The sequence below is a fragment of the Sus scrofa genome, chromosome 6 (assembly GCF_000003025.6).
Source record: "Sus scrofa isolate TJ Tabasco breed Duroc chromosome 6, Sscrofa11.1, whole genome shotgun sequence".
Classification (NCBI taxonomy): Eukaryota; Metazoa; Chordata; class Mammalia; order Artiodactyla; family Suidae; genus Sus; species Sus scrofa.
The window spans coordinates 12,870,464-12,884,938 of NC_010448.4; the positions used below are offsets into that span (position 1 = coordinate 12,870,464).

A 14,475-nucleotide genomic window follows, 5' to 3' on the forward strand; every position below is an offset into this window, starting at 1 on the left:
GGACTTAGCGCCCACCCTAACCGAGGATGGCCTCATCTTAGCGTGATCAGTGCAAAGACACTCTTTCCAAATAAAGTCACATTCACAAGGTTCTGGGTGGACATGAATATGGCGGTGGGGTGGGGTGAGAGATACTCTTCCTCCCGATACAAATATCATTACATGACTTCAGCCCCTCACATGAGCAAGATGGAAGTGAGTATGGGAGACACTGGACAACTGTGTTATATTTAGAAAAATGTTGCCTGAGTAGCAACAGAGATTCTAATACTTAAGGCTCATGTGAAAAGTTTGATGTTCACTTGGATGAAAACATGTACATATAACTAAATTAAGGAATTGATTATCATAAGGATATATGTTTCATATTCTTGGGCCATTCCTCCCATATATAAAATCAGAATCTATGGAGGTGGGAGTTCCCGTCGTGGCGCAGTGGTTAACGAATCCAACTAGGAACCATGAGGTTGCGGGTTCGGTCCCTGCCTTTGCTCAGTGGGTTAACGATCCGGCGTTGCCGTGAGCTGTGGTGTAGGTCGCAGACGCGGCTCGGATCCCGCGTTGCTGGGGCTCTGGCGTAGGCCGGTGGCTACAGCTCCGATTCGACCCCTAGCCTGGGAACCTCCATATGCCGTGGGAGCGGCCCAAGAAATAGCAACAACAACAACAACAAAAAGACAAAAAGACAAAAAGACAAAAAAAAAAAAAGTATCTATGGAGGTAAGATCCCAGAAATCTCTGCTTTCCGTAAGCACTCCGCCTGCCTCAGAAGCACCGTAAAGTTTGCAACCCGCTGTCCTAGAAGGCTCAGGGCAGAGGGCAAATGGCGTTGGAAAACCTGGAATTGCTCAAAGTGGCTTGGTGGGCAGATCCCTCCGGGTTACTAAAGAAGCCGCATCCCCCAGCTCCCAGGGTGGCGCTTGAATCAGAGCGGTTGCATGGTGGGTGTTGAATGGCCGAGAGAGAGGAGGAGCCAGGGATCTGCAGCCCGCTCTGGGTCTAGCTCTGCATCTCATCAGCAATGTGACATCACACGAGGTAGTAAACCTTTGGCGACCTCTGTTTCCTTATTCCCTGCGTCCCTACAGGACTGTGTGTGGCTGCAGTGAGATCTGCAAAACAATGCGCAGATAAAACTGAAACAGTATGGTTATGAGCCCCTTCAGTCACAGCCGAGGTGGTTGAAGGATGTTAGGTGATTTTGGAATCTGAGTCGCTGTGTGCTCAGACTCTCTTGCCCCCTGGAGGAGCTGCAGAGTGGTGACATTCAGCTTCTCGGGGTTCCCCATCCCCCAGCTAGGCATGTGGGTCTGCACCGACCTGCTGCCCTCATTCTGTCTTTACCTGGACAGGTGCACGGCTATACCGGGGACCCTCCCCCTGGTCAGGGACGGGTCGTGGTCTCCAAAACTAAGGCTGGCCACAGCCTCATTGGTGCCAGGGGCTTGCAGTGTGGCCTCCTTCTCCCCGCCATTCCTTCCTCTCTTGAACTGTACATACTGGATGGCTCCTCATGCCCAGACTAAGCTCAGTGCTGCGATAAAAAGACAACTGGTCACTGCCCTCATGGGATGTAACTGCCAGTGCAGGGAGGAAGCTAGGAAAATCGCAAGTGCTGGCAAGATCTATAACAGAATATACTTTTTTGGGGGGGGGGGTCTTTTTTTTTGCATTTTCTGGGGCCACTCCCATGGCATATGGAGGTTCCCAGGCTAGGGGTCTAATCGGAGCTGTAGCCGCCGGCCTACACCAGAGCCACAGCAACGTGGAATCCGAGCCATGTCTGCGACCTACACCACAGCTCATGGCAACGCCGGATCCTTAACCTACTGTGCAAGGCCAGGGATCAAACCCGCAACTTCATGGTTCCTAGTCAGATTCGTTAACCCCTGAGCCACAACGGGAACCCTGAATATACTTTAGATAGATAGATAGATAGATAGATAGATAGATAGATAGATAGATAGATATAAAGAAAGGAAGGAAATATATTTTAGTACAAGGGTTGTGACAGAGTGACAGCTGCAGCTTCTGCCGAGGGTCATCAGGGAAGGCGTCGCAGGGGAGCTGAGATCCGATGGGGGAGAGGGGGCTGTCCTGAAAAGAACTGGGTAAAACGGCATTCTTGACAGAGGGAACAGCAAGTTCGAAGGTCCTGGGTATGACAGGACCTGGTGACATCAGGAATCCAAAAGGAGGCTCCGGCGTTGCGGGTGCGTTGTGGGTGAGGGAGCGTGATGTCGGTGAATGGGGGGAGCAGGCAGGAGCCCTGCCGCGTGGGACTCACAGGTCACTGGGGGGGCTTAGATTGGATCCTGAGGACGGGCTGGAGGATTTTAAGCAGAAGACTGACAGAGTCAGGCTATAGTTTATTGATCCTTCTGGCTGCCATACGGAAGAAGGAGTGAAGGGAGCCCAGAGTGGAAACAGAAAGAGAGCGAAGAGGCTTTCGCTGTGGTCCAGGTGACAGAAAGAGCTGGCCTGGACCGGGTGTCCCCTGGGCCTGAGGGAAGTGGATAGAAACTGGAAATGTCTTGGAGGCAGAAGCACTAGAATCTGCTGAGGAAGTAAATGTTGGGAGTGAGGGAAAGAGAAGAGGTGAGGTTGATGTCAGGGCTTTGCCCTGAGCGGCTGGGTGGTTTGGTTTACGGACGCGGTGAATACTGACATGGGGTCCGGGTTTGGGAGGCGGCAGGCAGAGTTCGTTGGGGCCCCGTTAGGCCTGAGACGCCCAGGAAGCACGCAGGTAGAGGTGCGAAAGAGCAGTGGAGTGTAGGAGTCCCAAACTCTACTGTCCGATAGGGTAGCCACTAGGCACATGAGGCTATTTAATTTTAAATGAAATAAAATAAAAATTCCTTCCTCAGTCGCACTAGCCACATTTCAAGTGCTTCAGAGATCTGTGTGCACTAGTGGTTACTGTATTGGACAGCATCGATATAGAATATTTTCACCATTGCCGAAACTTCCATTAGGCAGTGTTTGTCTAGAGCTGTGGCCCAGAGTCACAAGGCACTTCTCTCTAGGATGGCACCCTCCTGATCTGGTGGTTCTGCCCCAGGAAGCTGGTGTCCCTGCATCCTTGACACATGGCTCCTTCTTGCTCACACTCTCTCTGATTAATCTCACCGGGTCACATATTCAGTGATGCCCCTGGCACGTGGTCCTGTCAGAGAGGCACTGAACCCTCCGAAGGAAAGTTGTCCTGAGGCTGTTCAAGAGGAGCATTCCCTGAGGCTGAGCACTGTTACAGCGATAAGCATCTACATGGTGTTTAATGAGCATAAAACATGGAGTAACTCATGGCTGTAAAGTCATGAAGAGATAGCAGTTTTCGAGTTCACCCTGTAGATGTAGCTGGTCTAAGACAGGTGCAGGTGCACTTGGGAGTTGTCAGGTTAAATGAGGGGGGGGAAAGAAGTCAGGTTTCGAGTTCCACAGACTTAGGTTCTAGAGATAAGCTGGTCGGCCCCTCTGAACATCTCCACTCTGCATGGGAGAAGATTCCAGATCTGGCCAGGGAGAGGGGAAATTTTTATTGAAGCAGTAAAAAAACGTGGTAGGTATAAGGCAGGTATTTTCATTTGTTTTTATTTTGTTTGCAGAACAGTTCAGTGACTTACTGTTTGGGGCAATATCATCATTTGCATTTTCTAAACAAAGAACAAGTTCATGGTCCTTGTGGAGAGCACATTCTCTCAGCCTTCCCTGAGGGGCCTTGAGGTCTAAGATTTGAGAGACCACAGTCTAAAAATGTCCAATCCAATCTGCAAGATGAGCTTGAGAAGCTCATTTCCTGCAGGTGCGGGCGCTGCTCATTAGAGTTGAAGCCCTGGTCCTGCCCATCCTACCAGTGCAGATGAGGCAGGGTCTCCTAAGGCAGGACTGAGCAGGTGAGCCTCGGAGCTTCCCGGTCCACCCTGACCAAGCCCAGGTCACCACCACTCCCCACCCTCGCCAAGCCCAGGCTCCCAACTGGAATTTTCCCCTCAGGTTTTCCAAATCCCCGAAAACAAAACAAGACAAGACAAAAAATGCATCCACTTGACTTTTGATGACTTCCTAGAAATGGTACCCTCCTCCGACGTTAGAGCCTAGAGTAGAGGATCTGCAGGATGCAGGTGCAGTGGCAGGATGTGGTACCGAATCAAGTTAATAGCCTGAAAACTTGGGGGACACGAGGGTGAGTTTTGCCTGGTAAATTAGTGTTCTCACCCCCTTTTCTGATGTCTTAGAAAGCCCACCTGTGCTGGCTTCTGCTTCTGATGACAAGGTTGCTGTCCGTATCATCCAAGGGGGGTTCATTTCATGAATAGGAAAATTGCCAGGTCCAAGGCAAACAGATGTCGGGGACCCAGGAGGCTGGGCTGTCTTGTCCTCAATCTCCACGTCTCCCTAGCGGGAGGCAGGGGGACTCAGGGACAAGCATTCTGTTCCCATTCTTTTCTCTTCTCCTTCCATCTTCCTGCCACGAGTACAGGGAGAGTGGCCAGCAGAGCTAATGGCCTTGCAATGACCGGGAGGACAGGAAGAGCGTGTGCTTGGGTAGTTCTGTGGCTTGTCACCTGCCAGGTATGGGTTTTGTTTCTGTTAGGGTTTTTTTTTTTTTTTTTTTTTTTTTTTTGTTACTTTGCATGTAGAGGGTTTATTTCAAATGTTTCAAGGATAGGCTTGGCCACAGGGCCTGGCTGGGTCCAGCTTCTGCTGTGGACCTCATCAGACAGGCAGCTTGTTAGAGATGCAGACAAGCAGGTCCTACGGCCTTCATTTCAGCCCAGAGTTTCTGGCTCCTGAAAACACCCAGCTCCTAGGTGACTTGTTAACACAGGCTTCTCCCCCCGGGGGACTCTTCCCGCAGTTGAGATCTTCTTCCTCCCCAGGCCGCCCTTCCTACCTGCCCTGGGCCACGTGTGGCCCCGGCGTGCTGGGACACCTGGACCCCCTCACTCTGGGCCTCCGTGGGGTGGGGGCAGCTGGACACGGGGCCTGTGCCACCATCTCATTTCAGAAAAAGGGTTTTCAGGCCAAACCCAGGCTGCGGGATAAAAGGCCATCTGTCCGTCCCTCGGTGCCCAGCCCCGGCTTTCCCGAACAACGTGCCTTTATGCGGCTCCCCCGCCTCCCGCGGCCCCCGCCCGCAGCACACTACCTCCTTTCACTGCCTCTGTGGTCGGCTTGTTTGTTTGCCGTGCAGAGGGCAGTCTTTTTGTTGTTCTTCTCTTTTCTCTCCCCCTCGGGCACCCTCCAAGCGAACCCTCTCTGGGGACAGCAGGGTCTGGGGCGCTGGAGGGGCTGGGGGCTCATGGTGCGTCCCCCAGAAGGAACAGAGGGGGACGCATGAAGCACCTGGGCGGGGTCAGCACGGGAAGTGGGTGCCTGGCTGGCTGGCCCAGCAGCTGTTGGAGAGTCCTGGAATCTGCTGGTGCCTCGGTCCCTCTGTGCCTCCATCTCCCCGGTCTGGGGAGCATGCCCCCAGGGAGCGTTGTGTTGATACCCATGAAATGATGGCCACTTGTCAGCTCACTGTGGAGGGGGCAGCTGTCCCTGGAGCCTCATGGCTGGGTTGGGGGTGGGGATTTACACTCAAGAGGGGGCTGCGGTCCACCGGACCCGCCAGTTCAGCTGCCCCCCCCCCCGCCCCAGCACTTGCACATGTGGGCAAGACTGGGGCGTGGCTTCTCGAGTTCTGGAGAAGGGGAGCAAGGCCACGCTGGCTGCTGGACAGGGACCAGTGGGCTGGGAGGGAGGTACTTGAATGCCCGCCCCTCCCAGAGCCACATGTGGGCACCACGAGGGGCCTGGTGGGTGGGCGGTGGCAGCTGTGCTGACCGCGACCCTGGTTTCTGCCGCCTCTTCTGAGCTCGTGTCCACATCTGCCTGGCTGCCTCCATCATTTATGCTCTTTCCTGGTTAAATTCCTTTCCTCCTATGGCCCTGATTCGAACCCGGGAGGAACCGGTTCAGGGCTTGGATTTATTGGCTAGAGCTGCCATGACAAAGTCCCCTGGATGGGTGGCTGAGACAACAGAAGTGTATGTGTCACAGTTCTGTGAGGCCGGACGCTGAGCCTCGGGAGTGGGGCTCGGTTCCTGTTCCGGGCCTCTCCCGGGCTCCTGGTGCTTTGTCGGGCATCTGTGGCAGTTTGGGGCTGGTCTCTGCCTTCATTCTCCGCTGTGTGTGTTTCCAAATTTCACCATTTTATAGGGACACCTGTCACGTTGGATTGGGGCCCCCTCTGATGCCTTCATCTTACCTGCATCTGTGATGACCCTGTTTCCAGAGAAGGTCACCTTCTGATGTTCCGGGGGTAGCACCTCAGCATCAGGGTTTGAGGTGGGTGGCTGTGGGCAGGAGACAGTCACCCCTCAGTGGGCCTCTGCGCGGGGGGAGACCCCGGAGGGAACATCTGGGTGCACGGCTGGGTCTCCCCTCACCGATTTGTCTCCTTTCCGGACCCCGCAGGGGAAGAGCACCAACGAAAATCAGCAGCACCACCCGCTTCTGCTTCCTGAACCCCCGGCTCCTCCTGGCCAGACTGGAGGGAGGAGGAGGCCTGGGTTGCCCTTCCTAGAGCCTCGCTGGGGCTCTGGTCCCCTCACCCCAGTGCCAGCATGTCAGCCACCCACTTGGGGCCTCGGCACAGCTGACCCCCCAGGCCTGACCCCCGTCGGTGCACCTGGGCTCCGTGTGGAATCCCCGAGGCGAAAGCTGAACAGGAGGTGGCCTGTCTGGGCTGGTCCTTCTCCACGGCTGTCCTGGGGCAGGAGGGCTCCACTCACCTGGGTGTTTCTGACTGGCAGACCGAGGGCCGTGTTTGGCCTCCGAGAGGTTGGTTAGGCGCACATTGCTTGTAGGCTTCGAATCTGGAGATTTCACAAAGAGATCTGGTTTTCCCGCTTTTCTTAGAAATCAGGAGATCTGACAGCACTGGGCACCATCCTGACCTGACCTGAGTCAGGACTGTCCCCTTTCAACGGGATGCGAACCCTCTGTTTTACCGCCGGCCGCTCCGTCCACTGCAGCGTCCCCCACGTGACAGGGACCCTCGCTGACGGCCCTGTTGCATTTCTTTTTTTGTCTCTGTACCACCATCTATAGCAAAAGGGTTCCTCATGGTTTTGCTTGTGTTTTGTTTCTTTGTGCCTCTTGTTTTAAGAAAAAGGAGAGTGAGCATCTTTCCTTGTCGAAGTGAAGAATATCCCTACATGTTTCGTCCGCAAAGAAAATGAGTGTGTATTATAACCACACTCCGCATCTGCCAAACCTCTGAGGATGGAGCAGGAACTTGGGGTGTCCTTGCCAGAGAGAGGTTGCTAAGGGAGGCTGGTCTGGAACTTGGTGTCTTCATCAGAGCTGAATCCGCAGGGTCTAAAAGAGGTGCTGGCCCTGGGTTCACCCCCTTGAGGGCTGCCTCCCCGAGAGACAGGCGTGTTGGAACCTCCGGAAGCTGGCAGAGACCAGCTCCTGGGTCCACCGTGGGTTCGGGCCCAAGGATGCTGAACTCAGTGTGAGAGGTGGCCAGGGGAGGGAGCGCAAGGGAAGCGGCAGCAGTGACCGCAGGACCATCTCCAGGAGAGAAGAGCAGTGGTTTGGGCTGACCGGCAGGACAGGACGTCGTGCTTCATGAGCAGCTGGGCACTGGCATTGTGTTGGGAGGGGACAGCGCTGGCTTCTTCCCTGGGACTGTGGCCGGGAGGATCTAAGTAGCTCAAAGTGCCCTCCTTGCCCTCTCCCCATGTTGCCCAGCATGTCCAGTGGTTCCAGCTCCGGGTGGGCAGTGCCTGCCTAGCCGGTCTGCTCGGCAGGGCCCAGACAGAGGCCTTGGGAGGCAGTGGGTCACGCTCTTCCTTCCTGAGCCGCCCACACTTCGGGGGCCTCCCCAGGCCGGGGCCCCCAGAGCCTAGACAGGCCACCAGCTGCTCATAATGTAGCACTCAGCATGGATTCGTGCGCCGGCCCTGTGCCGGCTGCTGGGGACAGAGCCGTGAGCAAGGCAGCAGGGCCTCTGCGCTCACACAGCTTACCTTCTGGCCGGGGGGACAGTCCCAGGGAACTGCATGAGGAGAGCAGGGTGGTTTCAGCCCCTGAGAACTGTTTCCCTGGACTCCCCACAGCTCCTCCCAAACAGCCTTGGACCTGGCCAGGAACATGCTTCGAGCCAGGACCCCCGCCTGCCTTCCCGGGGGGGGGGGCGGCTCAGGAGGAGGGGTGGGTCTTCAGCTCCATCCTTGCTGCCCCAGAACAGTCCTGTGTCCCTCAGGGAGACCCTCTAAGAGAGCTGTCCTCTGGCATAGGGGGGTGGGACACCCCGCGTCCAGCCACACCCATCAACACTTGGGCTGGTCACTCTTGTGGAAGCCTTGGTGAGTCTGACTGCAGAATTACTCACTTCCCTTCCCCAGACACAGGCGCTTATGCAGTCTGAAGGCAGGACCCAGAACAATTTCCAGATTCTGGCAGAGAGCAGACATAGTCTTCCCTTTTGATGCTTTTTGTGTTTTAAAGCGCCCTGTGGCTTGCTTCCAGGATCAGGAGAGTCTTTTAAATAATGCATCGTGGAAATTTCCAAGAAATGTATTTTTTAAAGTCTGAGTTGAACCCTAGTCCCTAGGCATGACCTTTACCCACTTCTGATTCATGAACGGTGTTTGACTGTGGAATTCAGGGGCGAGCCCGGCTCAACCATAAAACAAACACCGTGGCAGGGAAGTCTGGAAACCCTGGCCCAGATCAGCGAGTGCGGTGCAGCGGTGGCTCCCAGCAGTCCTCCGCTCCGGTCCAGGTGGCTGCAGTCCCGAGTGGGAAGGGAAGACCTTTTGAAAACCCACAGCCTGACTGTAGCAAAGGAGTCAGTGAAAGACGCACCGCAGGGCACTTCCTCGTACCTGAGGGCATTTCTGCTGCTGGCAGCGCGCCCGTATGCTGCTTGCTCAGTTCTCTGAAACCTCCTCCCAGGTTGGAGGTGTGTACCATCTTGTGATTAATCAAGCTGGGGTTCTGCCAGGGAGGGGTGTGGTCCCCATAGGACCACAGAAAGCACCTCGCTTATGTTGTCATTCTGGAATCTATTAGCTGAAAGCCTGTCACACACCACATCACTGCCTGGTGGCTCCAGGATCCTCACGTTGCGGAGGCAAAACTGGGTGGCAGGAGACAGGAGGACAGGAAACAGCCTGCTCCCACTCCTCCTTCCTCCTCTCTTTTCCCATCTTCCATGGCTCTGCGGGCCACCCACACCCCCCCACCTGCAGTTCCTTGCAGCCCTCAGACAGGCGCAGGTGCAGGATTCAAGGGAATGCACTTGGGACGGGGAGCCTGGGGTGGGAGATGCAAGCTGGTGAGCTGGGCACTGGGCAGGAGCCACTCCCCTTCCGCTTGGCCCGCAGGAGAGAGGAGAGCAGCGAGCCAGGGGGATCCTCCACTTTGCTCCTGTCACCTGGAATATTTACAGCTAAAGCAAAAAACAAACAAACTTTAGCAGTTCACCGTTTTCTCAGTGAAACTTGATTTTTAGTAATTTGTTAAGAAAACTTTAGAACTGAAACAAAGAGGACGTTTCACCCACTTCGTGTTAACACAGAGCTTAGAGCCCCACACGGACCACTGTCAACCCGGAAAACAGTGATGTACAATTCATGCTCACAAAACAAAAATTTCATGTTGTTTGTCTGCATTAATAAATATTTCTAAAGGGAACCTCTAAAAAAGTGCCAGTGGTAAGTTGCCACATGCCTTTCCTTGGGAAGAACTGCCTTTTATTCTACAAGCATGTGCTTCTTATGTGTGTGTGGTATTGAAATGTTCTTCCATTTATGAAATGTGTCTGATGGTAATTTTTTAGAAATATTTTATTTGGCAAAGCAAGATGCTGGTGATTTCCTATCAGTCTAATGTACTTTTAGTTCTGCTTATGCTGCTCCGGTGGACTCGGCCAAAGGGCGCTGAGAATTTATGGCCCAGACTATTGGAATTCTGACCCTTGTATCTGGGCACTGTCCCCACCCAGCCCAGGGCGGCACTCTCAGGTGGTGTGTTCAGTGTCCTGGGCCACCTCTCTCTTCCAAGCAGATGTGCTTGCCCCGTTCGTTTGACCTTTCCAAGGAGCGTGAGTCCTGCAGAGTTTGGGGCCTCCATCCCGAGCAGCACCGCCAGGACCCCCAGAGGTTGCTGCCACATCTCGGGGGGTCTGGAGTCGTAGGGGGTCCTGGCTGTGTGGCAGAGACCAGTAGTGAAACATGACCCACTCCAGAAATATGAATGGGGCATCTTCTGTTTTCAAGAGCCCATCCTAGGTGCCCTGAAGAGAGGAAGCAGTCATTTCCCATCCTGTTGGAATCTCTAAGACGATCGGACAAACAAAGTCATGGCCCACATCTGAAAAAACAGCAAGAGGCAGGAAATTATGAATACCGACTGAGGCGATGCGACACAGGGAGAGTGTGATTTTTGTTTAAAGTTGGAAGATGAAGAGTTGGTTTTTGGCTGGAATGGTGAGGGAGGAAGTGCATGGTGGCTGGCTCCACCCCTTTATTAACTGCGACGCTGCTTCATGCCTCAGGAATAACAGCCCTGCCTCCTTCATACAGTTGTCAGGACGATGAAAGGACTGCGCACATAGTAAGCATTCATGAATATTAACCATCGTCATCATGCGAGAGAGGATGGCGTTTGTGAAGAAAAATGCAAGTCATGTTTAGAAAATGGCAAGTGGGAGTTCCCGTCGTGGCGCAGTGGTTAACAAATCCGACTAGGAACCATGATGTTGCGGGTTCGGTCCCTGCCCTTGCTCAGTGGGTTAACGATCCGGCGTTGCCGTGAGCTGTGGTGTAGGTTGCAGACGCGGCTCGGATCCCGCGTTGCTGTGGCTCTGGCGTAGGCCGGTGGCTACAGCTCCGATTCAACCCCTAGCCTGGGAACCTCCATATGCTGCTGGAGCGGCCCAAAGAAATAGCCAAAAAGACAAAAAAAAAAAAAAAAAGAAAAAAGAGAAAATGGCAAGTGATCGCTCGTGGCTAGAGAGAAAAATTAGGGTTAATTCAAAGGCATACTAGGAGAAGCGTTTGGAAATACAGGGAAGGACGTTAAATACACAGATGTCAAGGGTAAGTCACTCTGCAGAGAGTGATGGCATGTTGGCTTGAAGAATGTGGTGACAGGGCTTCCCGTTGGCCTGGAGGATGAAGTGCCAACTCCTGGGCGCAATACTGGGTGTTCTGTCATCTAAGGCCCTTAGAGTTCCTGTTGCGGCTCAGCAGGTTAAGAACTAGACACAGTGTCTGTGAGGATGGGAGTTGGATCCCTGGCCTTGTTCGGTGGGTTAAGGACCCAGCACTGCCACAAGCTGTGGCATAGGTTGCAGATGCAGCTCAGATCCTATATTGCTGTGGCTGCAGCTGCAGCTCTGGTTTGACTCCTAGCCAGGGAACTTCCATATGCTGCAGGTGTGGCCCTAAATAGAAAAAAAGAAAAAAGAAAGAATGTGGTGTCACAGGTGACTGTGGGTTTTTGGGTCAGACTACGACATGCGCGCAGTGGAAGCAGGGCGAGTGTCAGAGAAAGAGATGTCACAACGTCTTCTGAGCTGGCACCTGTTTGGCATGTTGTGGGTGTTCGTGTCCGTGGGGGAGCGGGGACAGCAGTGAGTGTGGATGAGACCTTGAAGGAGGGAAGAACCGAGGGAGAAGGGAGGGGCCACAGCGCTCCCTCCGGGGCTTCGATCCCTGCACACCCCCCTGGACGATCCCACATCTCAGGGTTCTCTGGTTTCCGCTGCCTTCTGCCCTCGCGTTCAGCCCTGGGTCCCCGTCTTTATCACAGTGAACAGGCCTGCAGATCCAAATCACCTCCTGGCTGGACCACACCAGCTCTCCACACCATACCGGCAGCAGCAGCAGCCCATGAAAAAAGCTTCTGGTGGCCATTAGCTCAGTGAATGAGCCACCTAAGACGGTCACAGCACTGATGGGAGCTCCGTTCCCATGAGCTGAAATATGACATCCCACACCAGGGAGGCCTGAGCCCTGCTGGGTTCTGTCCTGGCCCATCACACCCACCTTGGAAGAGGAGGAGGGGCCAACCATTATGCTTAGAAACCCTATTATGTCCTTAGAGGTCTTGGAGAAAGCAGGTGGCAGGTGCAGGGGTATTGCCTGTCCTCGTGGACACATAAGCAGCCGGGTGAAAAAGAAGGAGCCTGTACAGTCCTAGAGCGGAAGGGCCAGCCGTGGTCCCTGGACCCTGAAGCAGCCAGCTGTGCAGAAGAGAGACCTTCCCAGAAACTGGACCTTGTAGATGACAGGTCAGCCTTGACTGACGAAAGTGCCAGCTGGACGGATGAGCCTTCTGTGCCCATGGCAGAGGAGCGAGGACCCGTGCCTCTGCTACCAGTGCTTGTTTAGGTGCATGTGCCCCAAACAGATCTGTGCCTGCCACTCAGCGTGTCTGACAAGTGTGATGCAGACGAAAACATCAAATGATAATTAAGTGATAACCGCTTCCCAGCTTGGGGTGGACAGACATCAAGACAAGCCTTTTGTTTTGGGGAGAGAGAGGGATGGAGTTGTAGTGAGTGAATGGGGTTGGAGGTACAGCGTGGGATTAGACCAGAAGGGACTTGGAGTGACCAGGAGAAAAGAACTGTCCAGGAGGAGGGAGAGTCAATAACTTCATGACTGGAGGCACTCGGGTATTTTGAGGCTAGACAGAATTGGGAGAAATAAGATTATTATGGCATTTATATTGGATACTTAGGGAGTTTCATTGTATGAAATTCTATAAAACTTTATCCTCAAGAGGTCGTCAGAGGGGTTCCCATTGTAGCTCAGCGGGTTAAGGACCCAACTAGTATCCATGAGGATGTGGGTTTGATCCCTGGCTTCACTCAGAAGGTTAAGGATTCGGTGTTGCCGCGAGCTGCAGTGTAGGTCGAAGATGTGGCTCGGATCCTGCATTGCTGTGGCGTCGGCTGGCAGCTGCAGCTCTGATTTGACCCCTAGCCTGGGAACTTCGTATGTCGTAGGTGCATCCCTAAAAAGAAAAAAATTCAGATACTATCATGGTGACATTGAAAATGCTGAGATGCCCAGAGCAAGACAGGACCACAAGAGCCCACTTTTACTTGGTTCCATATGAGTTTTCCCAGAAAATGCCAGTGTCACTGTCACCTTCAGGTTCTTGTGATTCATTTGGAAGCAAAAATGTAAGAATCATAACCACAGGAGTTCCTGTCGTGGCGCAGCGGGAGCGAATCTGACTAGGAACCATGAGGTTTGATCCCTGGCCTCGCTCAGTGGGTTAAGGATCCGGCGTTGCTGTGAGCTGTGGTGTAGATCAAAGACATGGTTCAGATCTGGCGTTGCTGTGGCTGTGGTGTAGGCCGGTGGCTACAGCACCGATTAGACCCCTAGCCTGGGAACCTCTATGTGCCGCAGGTGCAGCCCTAAAAAGACAGAACGACAAAAAAAAAAAAAACAAACAAAAAAAACATGGCTGCAAAAACCCCAACTGGCTCCTCAAACTGTCTGCTCCAGTTCTTGCCAAAACCCAGCTTCCTAGAGCTCCTCCTCTACGGCCACCCGAAGCCCACTTCCTTTAGTCACAGGGACTCCACAGGGACTCGGAGGACAGGCCCCCATTGGTGAGGGCTCGCCCCACCCTTCCTGGAGGGAAGCATGCATTTACCTACGTGCCGCCTCACCGCCCCCCCCCCGCCCCCGTGACGTCAGGGCCGTGTGATTTGCCCAGGACGTGCCATTTCTTTCTGCCGTTGCCTCCTTGCTCTTTCCATTTGACCTTGAGCCCATTTGGACTCTAGTTGCCAGTCTTGCCCCGCCTGCGGCCCGGCCCCACCCCTGGGAGTTCCTGGAGGGATGACTCCTTCACACTCTGCTGCCTCTTTGTCTCTTGTGGCCACGTGGACCCAGATGTCCCGGCCTGCGGCCCAAGCTCTGTAGAATTACCAGGGAGGGCGCAGGTGGTGTAGTCATCAGGTGTGGCCCAGGGTGCCACCCTGTGAGTCTTTGCCCGATACCTGCCAGAGGCCGGAAGAGAGGCTGGCTGGACTGTCCTGGCCCGGAGTCTTCCCCCTAACTGCTCTCATTTCCCTATAGCCTCCTGCCAACTTCTTTTCTTCCCCAGATCTTTCTACCTCTTATTTTTATGGCTATTATTTTTGGCCACACCCACAGCATGTGGATGTTCCCAGGTCAGAGCTTGAACCTGCACCATGAACCTGCAGTGACCTGAGCCACAACAGCGACAATACCTGATCCTTAACTGCTAGGCCATCGGGGAGCTCCTGGATATAAATTTTTTTTTTCTTTTTTTGGCCACTTTGCGGCATATGGAGTTCCTGGGCCAGGGACCAGGTCTGAGCCGCAGCTGTGACCTAAGTTGGGCCAGGAATCGAACCCACATCCCAGCACTCCCAAGACGCTGGCAATCCTGTTAGACCATAGTGGTAACTCCACTATTATT

The 14,475-nt window shown here is 54.0% G+C and overlaps 1 protein-coding gene across 1 annotated transcript in view; it reads left to right on the forward strand.

The window, feature by feature from the left end:
* Positions 1 to 14,475, forward strand: part of FA2H (fatty acid 2-hydroxylase) — a 55,492-nt gene that overhangs the window by 15,134 nt on the left and 25,883 nt on the right.